This window comes from Equus asinus, chromosome 6, assembly GCF_041296235.1.
Source record: "Equus asinus isolate D_3611 breed Donkey chromosome 6, EquAss-T2T_v2, whole genome shotgun sequence".
In the NCBI taxonomy this organism is placed as follows: domain Eukaryota; kingdom Metazoa; phylum Chordata; class Mammalia; order Perissodactyla; family Equidae; genus Equus; species Equus asinus.
Window position 1 is genome coordinate 9,905,700 of NC_091795.1, and position 14,204 is coordinate 9,919,903.

Below are 14,204 nucleotides of genomic sequence, written 5' to 3' on the forward strand. Positions count from 1 at the left end.
CAGCCGTTTTTAATAAACAGAAGAACAACATAAACTCCATTGCCTGCTCTCTACAGCTGAAACCGAGCCCGTTGCTCCTGGTACCACGAGTGTGGAGCTGAGTTATGATTCTAAACGACTGACAAATGCTTTTACGAGCCCCTTTGGTCGGCTACTCTGGCGACTGGCTTTGCTCTCCCGGTTCCATCTCTTTGGCTCCATTCAATCTGGGCCGCTCAGCGCTTTGCCAGGGGAAACCGTCAAGTGTAATATCACATTTACAACTAAATGGCTTCAATTTACTGTCACTGGTGTAAAAATGCCAAAATACCCACTGTTTTCCCTTTAAGCCACGCTGTGTGCCCTTTTGCAGAAGCCTGTCTCCTGCAAGGAGTAGACGTGAAGCCAAGGTACAGAGGACGTACCAAGCAGATGGTGAGAACCAGGTACCATCGCAGAGCAAGGCCCGACATCATGGCACCCGTCCTCTGCTTTGATGAAGCTGTAGCTCGCTTCCATGAACTATCTCTCCTTACCAAAATACTCACTACCAGAATGTGCTTTGTCCGCATTCACCGAAAAATTGCGTTGCTCCAAAAGGGAGCTGTTCATATTGTAAAAATGATGAGAAATAAGAATGTACTTCTTTTTTTTTTGGTTTGGCAAAACCAAGTAGGATTGATGTGGGGCATTTACTTCTTTATTCCCTGAGATAGCTGCTGAGAAGGCCGGCTGCCTTAAACCCAACTGACCACAGGATGTCACCAGTGTTCCATGAGAAGTCCCCGGAAAGGGCATTTACCTGGTAATGCAAAACTTGCTTCTTAAAGAAAGGTCAGCTCACAGATATGTGGTCACACCTAGAATTTCAAATGAAATCTGGTTTTGCAGAGGCAGCCTCAGCTTCATCATGTCAAATCAAAGCAGATCTGAGCCCAAGTTGTCCTTGAAGAAGATGTGCCACCTACGAGTAAAGCCACTAAACTTAACAGCGCAGAGCTGCTATTTAATTGCCCCTGAAGAGAAGTCACCCTGAGGTGGAGTTAATAACCAATACCAGATCTTATTTTTTTCACTGTAATTTTCTTTGAAAGCTTCATGCTCAAGCAATGTGGTGACCAATAGCTGACGAAATTGTGTGCTCTTCAAATGGACTGGGATAGTTAGCAAAGCCCAAGGTGAGAGTCTAAAAGAGCCCAGAAGAGAAAAGTGTGAAAGGGACCCGAATAGACATCTACCCATACTGAGGGAGGACATTTAACAATAGAAATTAAACCCGGAGCCCAATCTCTCGCACTGTGGCAGGGTGACACGGCCGTCGTGCCAAAGGTGATCAGGGTAAGGTGTTCAAGGGGCCCAGGTGTCAGTTTTCTGACAAAATATTTTAAGCTCGTGTGGGTAAGTTTTGAATAGAAAGCACTAGGAAATACGTTGGTTACCAGAGACTCAAGCTTGATGTCCTCTCTTCTAATCAGGGGGTAACATTTTTTCCTTTTCTAGGGCACATTTATATCCACAGGTGGTACCTTGCAAGCCTAACACCACCGATCCCCCGGGTTTCCATAAAGCCCAGGCCGAGCCAACATTTAGTGAGCGGGGTCGGTGCCTGGACCGCTAACCAGAGGTCGGGCCTCCATGATCCCGGGGAGTCAGAGGTCTGCGAGCTGCGTGGGCCTCGGCGTCCTCTGGTCTGTTTCACTCGTGGCTCTGAGACAGCACTCACCACAGTCCAGACCCATCTAGCACGGGCTCTGGGTGTCGATGTGGGCCCCGGCCCCTCAGAGACCGGCTTTCGGGGCGAACTGTACACAGCGAACACTTGGTTTGCTGAGAGGGGTTGCGGGGGCCTCGTCTGCTGCGGTGGGAACCGGTGCGCGCGCTGCGCCTGAGTGCCACTCGGCCGGTTTACAGCTAGTGGGTGGACCAGCCCCGGGGCTGGCTTGTCTCGTAGTCCAGTGTTCTTTCCGCTAACACACCCTGCCTCCTGTAAATGTCTGGATTTGTTAAACAAACAAACAAACAAAAAAAGACAAGCTGATAGATAATTACTCTCACCACAAAGGAATTTGCTACTCTAAGAAAGGATCCGCTGTGAGGGTCCTTTAAATGGGAAGCGCCCTTGTGTCTCAGAAATAAGATTGGCCTCACGGAAATTGAATTTACAAATGGTTAAAACTCACCTATTTTGTAAAGTAAAAGGGAGCACACGAGGATTCAGAACATCCCAAGCGGGTTAAATACTCGCAACCCAGGAGGGCAAGGAAGGTGTGCCTGGCAAGGAAGTGCAGAAGGGCCACCATTCTGGGATCTGACGTGAGCTTTGTGCTCAGCTAGCATCGTGCTGAGGGCCCCACACGCACGATGCCTCTAAATCCTCATCTCAACTTCGTGAGGGAACAAAGACGATTATCCCCATTTCCCAGGTCAGGACACTGAGGCACGGCAAGGTTAGGTAAATTGGTTGAGGTCATATCCCTCACTGATCCCAACCACTATGAGCTTCACAAGAAAACAGGGACATTAGCTTGAATCCGAACTTGAAATCAAAAAATAAAAACGACAGGGTCCAGCCTGTGTTCGGTTCCCAGGTGCAGACCTACACCACTTGTCGGTGGCCATGCTGTGGCAGCAACCAATATACAAAATAGAGGAAGATTGGCACAAACGTTAGCTTGGGGCAAATCTTTCTCAGCAAAAAAATAAAGAAAAATAAAAAATAACAGCTAGATGTTCACTGACTCAAAAATAGAGAAAACATATTGACCTTCTGGTTTTGAAACTGTTTAATAACTGGAAACTAGTTTCAGACTTGCATTTGGCAGTTTTGTGGACTCAGTCGAGAAGAATACAAAGCTTATTTTTGAAAGACGGCTGCTGCATTTTCAAGGCAATGCCATCAGTCTGACATGGGAGAAAAAGATATGAAGGAGGTGTGATTTAAACGTTTATAACTAATTTATGTATTAAGTGACATATAAAGAAAATCCATATAGTTTTGACAATCATAGAGTGTTAAAAACATCTCTTTTTAGGGATTGGGAAAAGTATTCAGGTCATTATTTGTTCAACTCAACCATTTAATTACTTGAATGTCTTTTTCGAAATACCCTACGATGGTCTCAGAGGATGTATGTGAGTGTTCCATGCCATGCCTCCTCTATAATAATAATAAGCGAAAAGTAAATACATTTGATGTTTAAATAGCTTTCCTCTTTACTCCGGCCGCCCGGGCCTTCATTTCGTGTAATTAATCCATTTGTTGCTGGTCCGCACCATCTCTTTGCCAGGCTTTGGGGTGCTTAGGTTTCCTGGAATACAACAACACACTCCGTGCAGTTTGATACTGGATTGTGTGGTTGCAGGTGGGTCTGCTTGTGGTCATTCTGGAAAAGTTCTTCCTCATACCTGGGTGTGATAAGAGATTTGATAAGGTGTTAGTGGCTTCTGTCTCTTTTAAGCGTCCACAGTGTATTACTTTCTGCACTGGGTTCACCAGCTTAGAGAAAGTAAACGAATTAGAAAAATCACAAAGCACAGTGCAAGGCACCCCACCAGACATTTGGCTCCTTTCTGCAGTGACCTGCCACCGTGTTGGGTGGCACCTTCTGTAACTGAATCTGTAAGTCTGGTGACTTGCTTGGCTTCCATGTTGTTGTTAGTGCACAGAGCGGCTACCACTCGGTAGGTCCTTCCCTTCTGCCTTCAGCTGTGTGTGTGTGTGTGTGTGTGTGTGTGCGCGCGCGCGTGTCCACATTTCCTCCAGGGCCACCCTCCCCTCAGAGCGTTCCCTGACTGTCCCTGGTAGAACTGTGAGTCTGGGGCTTGGGTGGAGGATGAGGGGAGCGAAGGCAGGGGCGACTGCCTGCCTTTGATGCCTTTTCCAGTGCGATGCTCTGACTAATGAGCAGAGGCCACTAATGAAGAGGGAGCTGGGTCTCTCCTTTTCCAGAGACTGAGCCTATTACCCTCTTGGTCCCACTAGCCTCTGGGCACCCAGCCTGCTTCCCGAATGGATGACTTCTGGCTCACTGTGCCCTCCCAGTCCTGGTGCCAGTGGCCGTGAATAACCTTGCTTTTGTGTGTATTTATTTTATTTTGAGTTTCTCCACCCTGGTTCTTTCCACCTCCAAACCCCACCCCCGCTCACCGGCCCCATGTGGTGATGTTTCTTGAAATGTTAGATTCTTTCTTCCTCCGTCCCCCCTCCGGTTCTGGAAGCATTTTGTTTCTGTACTGCTTTGTGAAGCTGGTGCCGAGTCCAGATCCTTGGGGCTTTAAAGTTGAATTAATTATTAAACAGGAAGGGAGCAGTGCTTTCAGCAGGCGCCAAGTAACTATACTTAAACTGCAACCTGGCACTGTTTTTCCCACCCTTGTGCTGTGGTTTGCTGAAGGCAACTGGAGATTTTTATTCTAGTTTTAATCAAGCATTTCTGTAAGTTTTCAGAAAGTTAAGATTTGGCAGTGAAGGGCTGGGAAGTCAGTCTTCATCACCTCCTGACCATTTTAGGCAAAAAAAAAAAAATTAAAAAAAAAAAACAGAAGGATTTTCTCAGTTCATAAATCAGTCTGAAATTGCCCACTCTCGGCTGTTCACTTTTCCTAAGAAGGCGGTGGGCTTTCTCTCAAATAATGTATGTGTAATATATTTATATCGATTAGTTCCCACTTGTAGAGAACAGTACATTTCAAATAAAACTATCATAACATTGACTTTATTGCATTGTGACTGTTATATTCATTGCTTTAATTTAGGGGCTAAGTTGATGATATCAAACCCTGCACTGAAAAATACTAATGAAGACACATGGCAGAATTTCTTAATTTCCTGAGTCTAGGCGTTGGTACTTTTCAGAAATTCACAACTCATCGGAGTTGCCTAGGCCCCGTGGCCCAGACAAGGGGCATGGATGTTCTCTCAGAGCTACATGGAGGAGGCAGCGCCAGAGTCTTCTAGAGAAACCCAAGCCCGTATCAAAAGTATCAAAGCAATAGCCTGAAAGGGCCACTGCCCCCGTGCCCGGCTCCCCGTTTGATTTCCAGGGACTTCGAGCGTGTGGCGGCCTTTCTCAGTCTCAGCTGACTGGCTTTCCACAGGAAGCTTGATAGGAAGTGTGCTCAGCTCCATTAAGTCTGACCCTGTGGCTGAACGGTGGTGCCGGCTGGTGAGGTGGGAGGGAGGAAGATGTCTCTGGGTGCAGCTGGGTGCGTAGGCAGGAGCTTGAAGCATCCTCAAGAGGAAAGAGAAGAAAGATTTGGTTAAAAATTTAGATTCATGCGTATAAATTTGGAACAGGGCAAAAAACAGTAAGCCCAGCGCACAGGGCCCTCCTGCACGCCTCCCAGCCAGCTGGGATGAGGGGTGCGAACACTTGAGGACCAAGTCCTTTACCGGCCTTCTCGCCCCTTGAAACGCATTCAGAAACCTTCACCGTACACATCCTTTATATTCTTAGAACTTTGGAAAATGAGGGATGTTCTGTGAGCCTTGCTATCCAAATATTATTTTTAAACGCCTATTTTCCCTTTAGAGATAAAAAATATATGTATTTGGGCTGACAGTTTTTATTTTCAAAAATATTTTTAAAAAATATGTCTATATGTATATTATCTACATCTTGACTGTATGATTTCCGTCAGCCAATACATTTAATTAAAATAAGCAAAAAAGGGCAGTCCAATGGCTTATTTTAAAAGATTAGAAGCTAGATCAATTTACACTTCTAAGAATTTAACTAAATTTAAGATTTCAACAACCTCTCCTGTATTGTCCCTGAACTGCCACTTTTTCCAGGGACTGAGTATTTCTCCCCCTGTCCCCTCCGACCTCCGTCCGTGCTGAGGTCGTCGTGGGGCTCTCTCTCTCAAGGTGTCGCGTCCGGTCATATTAATTAGGATTCTGTAGTGGCCACACTGTAGTAGTTATGCTGTTAACTAGAGTAAACAATTTAAAACTCAGATTAAAAATGACATATTCCTCACCAACCCATATTTGGAAAATATGTTTATTAAATGGACAACTCGTGTACCATTTCGATCTGTTCTTGGTGTCCCATTTTCTTTCCAGAATATATATTATGAGCTGGTTTTAAAATTAAGTGATCAGATTTCTGGTCATTGTCTAAGCAAAGACCCTGGTCCTTTTTGTTTGAAACTCAGTTGATAGCCTCATCCCTCAGCCATGGAGAGTCTGCAAATAGAAAAATTTCAAAAATGCTTTATTTAAAATAAGCTCCCAGGAGCTGCCTCCGTATTCTGTGTTTAGATATTAGAGCACACTGGAGAAGGGCTTTCACTTAGCTGGAAAATAAACTGAGCCAATAAGAATAACAACACTGTAAACAAAAAAATGAGAAGAGGACAGAGAATCTCAAAACACGCATGCATGGCTTTTCCAACACCTTTTATTTTCTAGCTTTAAGGATAACTCGGAAAATATCGTGTACACCCACCTATAGTTTCCTGAAGACTTTCTCCCCTGACCGCTAAAAAGAAATAGTTAGGAAATGTGTGTTTCTGTCTGGTTTGTGTCAGATATGTTCCCAAAGAATAACGATGGCTTCCTGTCGTGATGAGGAATATTTACTTAATAAGTTGTCGCCTGAACAGTTGTCACCCTTCCTTACTTGACATTCCGAACCGCCAGTGCCAGGCCGTGCGGGCTCTCTGCTGGGTGAGAGGCTCCGCTCCTGGGGGGAGTCCAGCCGCCTGCCCAGACGACGGCGTCTCTGCAGGTGGATGGGCTGCAGCCCTAGGCAAGCCTGTCCCTGCCTTGCCCAAAGGTCTCGGAGCCCTTCTGCAGCCCAGATGGTTCCAATTTGAGGCCTACACTCAGCGCTGGAGCTGTATTGAGTTTCTTCCCTGAAACCAACAAAACCTGCTTCAGCATTTTGCTTGGATTAAAATATTTGTCCCTTTTTTCACAGGGCAGAAGGAGGACTCCCGAAGCCTCCGAAGGAAGGAAATCATTACAGGGCCGGCAGAAGTGGGGCATGTGCTGCAGCTGCTCGTGGTTTAAGAGGAAGAAACACGGGACCTCAAACCTGGAACACAACTCTTTCAAAATGCTTGTGAGCCGCCCAAGAAAAACATCCTCCGAGGCTTATCTAATAACCGTGGTCTCTAATCGTCTCAATGTGTGCTCAGCTTCCCTTCGGAGTTTGCACCTACTTCCCAGAGCTAACGAGATGCTGAGACTGAACACAGAGAAATTTAATGAAGGGGATTTAATAGTTTGTGTTAAAGCTAATATGGTCCATTAGGAGCTGTCTTTTTTATAAACAATGAAGATATGTTACCTTCTCCTTTGGTGTAAAGTCACCCCACGCAGGACCTGTAAACATTCAGTAATGATCTGTGGAACATGCATGACAGACAATTAAGGCGCCACTTCAAAAGTCTGTTTTCCTCACATATTTGGTTTCTCGCTGAATAAACTCACAAAGATCATACATGTGTAAGCATATGCTTACATTATAAAAAATAACATGCGTGTGCATGTCATTAAAAAAATCAAAGGCCGGGTTTCTATAAGCCTAGGAGATATCAGAAGTGATTAAATTAGGAGCACAGTTTCTATAGTAAAGCCTATATTATTTTAGACTATAATTTCAGACTGTAATAATAGAACAAGCACTATTTTGTGGTAGTTTAGAGAACATAAATTTGATAGTTCACAATGCCATTAAACGCGCAATAACAAACTTTAAAAGCTATTAATTAAAAAGTTTCTATAAAATCTATTTATTATAAAAATAGCATGTTCTGCTATGATTTGGGTATTTTTTGGACTTTAGTTTTTAATTGCAGCGGGCACCAGGCAGACAAGCCTTGAAGAGCTGGACACTTTCTGACACAAACTGAACGTACTTGAGAACATGAAATCCACTTGACTCTCTCTGACTTTGTAAATAGAATTTTCTCCCTTGCTCTCCCTTTTCTTTTAAAGACAAGTAACTCCTTTTTATAGGTTTTACATTTGGCAGAATTTGATGAACAATTCTGACACCCCCCCCCCCCAACAATTCCTTCTGCGTATAGAGAGAAAGGAGGGGAGAGAGGTCCGGATTAAAATTATTCTTGTTATTCACAGACTTGAAAGCTCCAGTGACGAGTTTTGAGAAGTAGCCTCAGGCAGAACTTGCTATCAATGAAGGCCAGGAACAAAAACATTTAAAAGCACATTACAAATCCCTCCTAACAAAGCAAAATCAAATCACTGATCGATCAGTGCAGCTGGCTTTAAATTGTTTCCGTAAAAAGGCTTTAAAAACTTTTTTTGAATCATCGGCTGGAGGCTGAACCTTTTATGCTTTGGAGCAAGCTCCTTCTGGAAAAGTCTTTCGCATCTCTTCCAGGGAGGCCTCTCTTGGGACCAGCCGGAATTGCTCTCTTCTTGCTTGCACGGGCCCCGTGGCTGGAAAAGGCTGGCAACGTGGTTTCCAAGAAAGGGCGAGTTCTTTGATGTATGTCAAGAGTGCTAAGATAGTTTAGCTGCTAGTCCCAAAAGCACAGTTGGATTCCCCACGGTCATCTATGAGCTATTTGTGAAATGCCCAAACTGGGGTGGCTATTATTGCTATAAGATCAACTGGGAAGCTAAAGAAAATCTTCACCAAAAAAAGACCCCAGACTCTAGGTCACTTAAGCCAAAAAATGTGCTGAGTAGAGTGTGGCTTGCCGCCTAGATGGGAGCCATGTGGAGGACTCGGAGGCGCACCTCCCGGCATCATACTTGACTCAGATACCCGGCTCTTTCGGTGACTGAATTCAAATGGGGATTTTAAGAACAAGGGGAGAGAGAACAGAAAGAAAACCAACGAGCAAGTGGTGTTCAATTTATGCACATATGTTCCAAATGGCACAGAGATAAGCAAAAGGGGTTCTGGTACATTTTTTAATGATTTCATTATCACCAGACAAGAATTGAAAGATTGTCCAGATGCTATTGGAAAGATTGAAAAATCTGATTAAATTAAAAAAAGAAGTAACAGCATGAATGATTCCCTGACCCTGTAAACAACCCGGCCCAGCCCAGCGAGACCTCTGAAGTTGGGCCTATTTACAAACCAGCTAATAAAAAAGAAAAGTTGATGGGCCGGCCCAGTGGTGCAGCGATTATGTTTGCTCCCTCTGCTTCGGTGGCCAGGGATTCGCTGGTTTGGATCCTGGGTGTGGACACGGCACCACTTGTCAAGCCATGCTGTGGCAGGCGTCCCACATATAAAGTAGAGGAAGATGGGCATGGATATTAGCTGAGGGCCAATCTTCCTTAGCAAAAAGAGGAGGATTGGCAGCGGATGTTAGCTCAGGGCTAAGCTTCCTCAAAAAAAAAAAAAAAAAGAAAGAAAGAAAAGTTGAGATTAGGTAGAAAAATTTGCTCTTGGCCGGCTCTCTGTTGCTCTCTGTGAGCATCATTTGACTGGGGCGGATTGTAATTTTAGCACAAGGATAAGTGGGGCAAGAAGGCTTTGCTCACAGGACCCCTCCAGGCTGAGCAGTGGGTGGACGGCTGCCCGGCTAGAGTCCCTCAGACAGCCCGTCACAGACACAAGCATGTGTGGAGGACGGGAAGCAGCCATCCCAAGACCCAGTGCTTGGTCACAGACCTGCTCCTTGCCTCCTCCCGCATTGAAGCCACCGTGCTGCAGCGTATCCTACACTACTGCCAAGTGTCCTGGCCACTCTCCTCTGAAGATTGCTGTCTTTCCTGAGGGCTCCTCTATGCGCACGTGGAGATGATGTGCTGCCTAGAAGAGGGAATTATTGTCTCTTTACGGATGTATGTGTCGTCTAAGTAAGCTTCCTGAAGGGGAAGGCTATAAAGTCTTTATATTCCTGCTCGGGGCTGTGATGTCCCTCAGAAAAAATTGGTCTACTGCTGGATGTTTGATAACAGAGCTGAAAATAGATGCCAAGTTGCCATGCCCAGGAAAGGCACACGAAGGTTACAGTCTTATCTAAGGACTCAAAGCCTGCTTAGTGATATGACTTTTGCAAGCATCACTCGAAGCAGCCTCTACTTAGGGGATAAAAGCAGCAAAACGCCTCTTCAGAAAAGACAGCATCACTTTCACAGCACCGCAGTTCCCCTCATGCCTTCCTCCAGAAATCCACTGGGTGTGAGAACTTCAACGACTCCATCCACTGAGCCAGGCAAGGCTGGCTGCCAGCCGCCCTTGTACTCCGTTGGTGAAGACCTTCCATTATCTGGCAAAAGTAGTAACCCTTTCATTTTGCTGAGAGTATTTGAGTTGCGCATGCTGAATGGAGCATTCGCATCTGCTCTTGGTATGACAGTTACTTTCAGCTGCTCAGCCTTTATTTTCTCTGCATGACAAGTGCTAAAGGACACACTTCTTTCATGGCCAAAGTGTTAACTAACCTACCTTGCAACCTCAAGAAAATTTCTCCAGCAATGGCATTGTTTCCTAACGTTGTAAATAATCTCTCGCCACAAAATTTTGCATCAACACAATAAAAGTCAATATGGATATCTCAGTTTTACAGTTGAAAATTTTTATTGGATACTTGTAAATTAGATTCCAAATTTCTAACAACATCCATTTATGTTTTTGCTTATAAATCTTTAATTTTTACGAAAGGGACCTATTGCTCATCTGTTTAGTCACTGCAGAATTACTCCTTTAAATGGAAATGGAAACAAACACAATAGATAGAGGTGTGTTTAAGCTAAGGGATGATCACTCGGCTGCCCTGCAACTCAAAACTTTTGCCTTTGCTCTTGATATGACTTGAAGGGGGAGTCTCGCGTCCATTAACTATCTGGGTTCATTGATGTGTCGCTGAGGTTCTTTTTGCACGTAGGACGAGTCGCATTGTAAAGAGGCAAATTAGTCTCTTTAGTTCACAAACTACTTACTGAGTCCCTAATAAGTGCAAATACAAGTGACAGAAAAGCTACACATAAAGCACATTCGTTGGGTACGTAGTCATGTTCAGCTTTTCTTGGTCACGTAAATAATTGGAAACAGAGTCCATGCTGGGTTCACTGTTCCCCTCAATGGTTTGCTGTGTGATTGATTGATGGGTTGATTGATTTACTTACTTATTTTTTAAAGATTGGCACCTGAGCTAACAACTGTTGCCAATCTTATTTTTTACTTTTCTTCTTTTCTTCTCCCCAAAGACCCCCAGGACATAGTTGTGTATTCTAGCTGTGAGTGCCTCTGGCTGTGCTGGGTGGGATGCCGCCTCAGCATGGCTTGATGAGTGGGGCCCTGTCCGCGCCCAGGATCCGAACCGGTGAAACCCTGGGCCGCTGGAAGTGGAGCATGGAAACCCAAGCACTCGGCCACAGGGCCTGCCTCTGCTGTGTGTTTAAAGGCAGAGTCGCCCTCAGATTACTGAAGTCTTAGACAATGCACTGACACTCACTAATAGGAGAATGAAAATTTAAAATGTAAATTAGTGCTTGGGTTTTTTTTCCTATATTATGTTATATAACTGCTTATTTTCTGCTAGATTGACGTGCTTTGAGATCCTGTAGGCAGAGGGTGAACACATAATATTACAGTACATGTTATTCTTATAAATCTTCGGTTTAGGTGACTGGTTTAAATTGATTTAAGCAAGAAATATGTAAAGTGAGAGTAATCACGATGTGAACACAGGCGAGAGCCATAATTCCCTACGGCCCGTTGGAGAAATTCTACCTGACTTTAAAAGTCCCTCCTTCCTCTGTCATTTATCCTCGAGGAATTAACTGCATTGCTCTTCACCAGTCCTGTGTAGACAGCACGTTCTCACGCGCTCCAACTTCCTTTTGCTCTTGACTTGCTGGTTCTGCTCTGGAAACCTCTTTTTGTCTTTCAGTTGCCCTGGAGACTCCACAACCTGTAACCTTTTACCTCTTCTAAAAACAACTTTTTAAGGTTTTAACTTAAGTAAATACTCTGGTAAAGTACCGGTAATCATTGGTTAAATAACCCTTGTGAAACAAAAATTGTTTAATCAGACTTGGGCCCCCCTTTATTTGGTGACAAGCAAAGTTATTCATTTCACTATGTTTCTAGAAGCTCTCCAGATTAACTCCGATGTAAATCTGGTCCCTCCACTTTCAGAGGTCCTCTTGGTCCTTAAATATTCGACTCTCCAGTTTTCACCATATTCCTCTGCTTACATGGAACAAGAGCTGTGTGCATACGTGCTTGCGTGCATGTGTTCATGTATGCACTTTATTTTGTGGATTATGAGTTCCTTCAGAAGGACAGGAATATCTCCTTTACCATGATCATCTTCTTCCTTTTATTTTCATCTTGAGTTCTATTCTCAGTGAATATCTATGATCACAGAAGTCCTTCAATAAATGTTAAATTACTGGTAGTTTTTTTAGGCAAAATTCCTATGACTTCAATAAAACCCTTCCTGGGGAAGAAAGATAGGCTAGAGTGTGCAAAGCAGTGCAGTTCTGGACTGGTTAGCTCTATCATGTGCACATTTAAGTAATCAGAAAGCTGAATAAAGGAGAATTAATGAAGAAAGTGAGTAGATTTAAATGTAAATTTTGTTCAATTTTTCTGATTTTGAATAGATTTTGAAATGGATAACAGCATAGTTTGTCATCAGATGACGTAGTCTCAAGTTTAATTGAAGCATTTTTTTTGCATGTTCTATGAAGGTTATTCAGCCAATGTTTACCAAAGATACCATTTGATTGCTTTATTTTTTTTATAAGTATGAGTAGGATTTAGAATTTCATTTTTTCATTTAAAACTCCCTTGTCTAGGAATTGGACTATCACACCTAAAAAACAAGTTAGAAAAAAAAGAAAGAGCATCACCATTTGTCTTACATTCAAGGAAACTTATTTTATTCAGGAAATAAAGAATTTTCTGCATGCATGCATGAGAGATCAGAAAAGAAAATAGTGGAGTTGTCCACAAGGAGGAGGTGGAGCTAATGTGCTTCCATCAGATGTCCTGGGAAGGCTTTTGATTTTGCGTTTTGAAGTTCACTCAGATATACAAAGACCCAGTGGAGAGTAAATAGTGTACTGGGATTTGTGATCCAGGCAACAGTTTTAGTGTCTAACTTGGGAGGAAAGAAACCTACAAATTCTGAATGAAGTCAGGGCTCCTATTAATCCACTAAGAGATTTCTGTAGGGGAATTTCTACAAGCTTCAGCTCATTATAATGAGGTAGCAAATATAGGGACCCGTAGTAAAATTCTCGATTAACTAGTAACAAACCCAGCTCATTGTACATTAGATGCCGTTGTATTTACCTAGTAGTCAGCAAAAGAAAAAACAATGTACTATTATTTTCCTAAGTGAAAGCAAATGAATTAAAATCTAAACCATCCAAATTGTGCCTTAAAAAGGCACACTTTGATAGAAAGTAACAGTGGGAACTGCCTAGTTTGTTGCCTGAATTAAATACAAATTTACACACCCAAATGACTGAAATAATGAAAGTGATAGATTAGTGTATTGATGCATAATCACTGTCTATAATGCAAAACTTATGAGCAGCCTGATTTTGAGAACAATTACTTGTAATTAAAGCTGTGCTGGTTACCAAAAAAAAAAAACAAAAACAAAAACAGAGAAGTCCTTTGTGTATAACATCAATTAATTACTTTTTTTTTCAGTGAGAATAGCTCTTAAATATCTGTGCTGCTATTTATATCCGGCCACATTCAGGAGTGATATGAAATATGTATGGCTTAGCAGCACTCTTAGAATCCGATCTGTGACTCACGCTTTCCAGTCAGTTTTCCTTAAAGACATTCAAAAAATAATAACATCCATAAAACTCTAATGTAAGAAGGCTATTAAGATTCCTGTTGTCTTCATAATTAATAAAAACAAATACCTAGACCCAGCAAGACAGTTTGTAAATCAATTTCTCTAGCTATTTTCCTCCACCTGAAGAGTGATTAAATTATAAATACAGTGACGTTCAGGTGTAGCATATTCTTTTCCTTATGAGGACCCAAAATATGATTGTATTTTATTGAGCCTCACAACAGTCCTGTGGTTCTGTGTCAATCTAAAATAAAAGATGACGGTGGTTGGCACCTGTGACATCCAGGCCTTCTTCCTTGCCTTTTGGTAACATGTAGTGTCAGTCAGCTGTCAGGGGCTGCTTAAGAGGCTCTGCCACTGGTGTCCAGCTGCCTTCCAGATGGCCAAGGGTCCCACCTCTTGCCTGCTCATCCACTGTCATCGTTTTGGATTTCCTTCTAGAACTGCCCTTATGG

At 43.3% G+C, this 14,204-nt stretch overlaps 1 long non-coding RNA gene across 1 annotated transcript in view; it reads right to left on the reverse strand.

Moving 5' to 3' along the window:
• Positions 1-2,750: 2,750 nt before the first annotated feature.
• LOC123286742 (uncharacterized) overlaps positions 2,751-14,204 on the reverse strand; it is a 44,670-nt gene continuing 33,216 nt past the window's right edge. The window contains exons 2-3 of the long non-coding RNA XR_006529532.2: positions 4,127-5,210; positions 2,751-3,384 (exon numbers count right to left, since the gene is read on the reverse strand). This is a non-coding gene — a long non-coding RNA (uncharacterized lncRNA). The remainder of the gene's footprint in view (positions 3,385-4,126; positions 5,211-14,204) is intronic.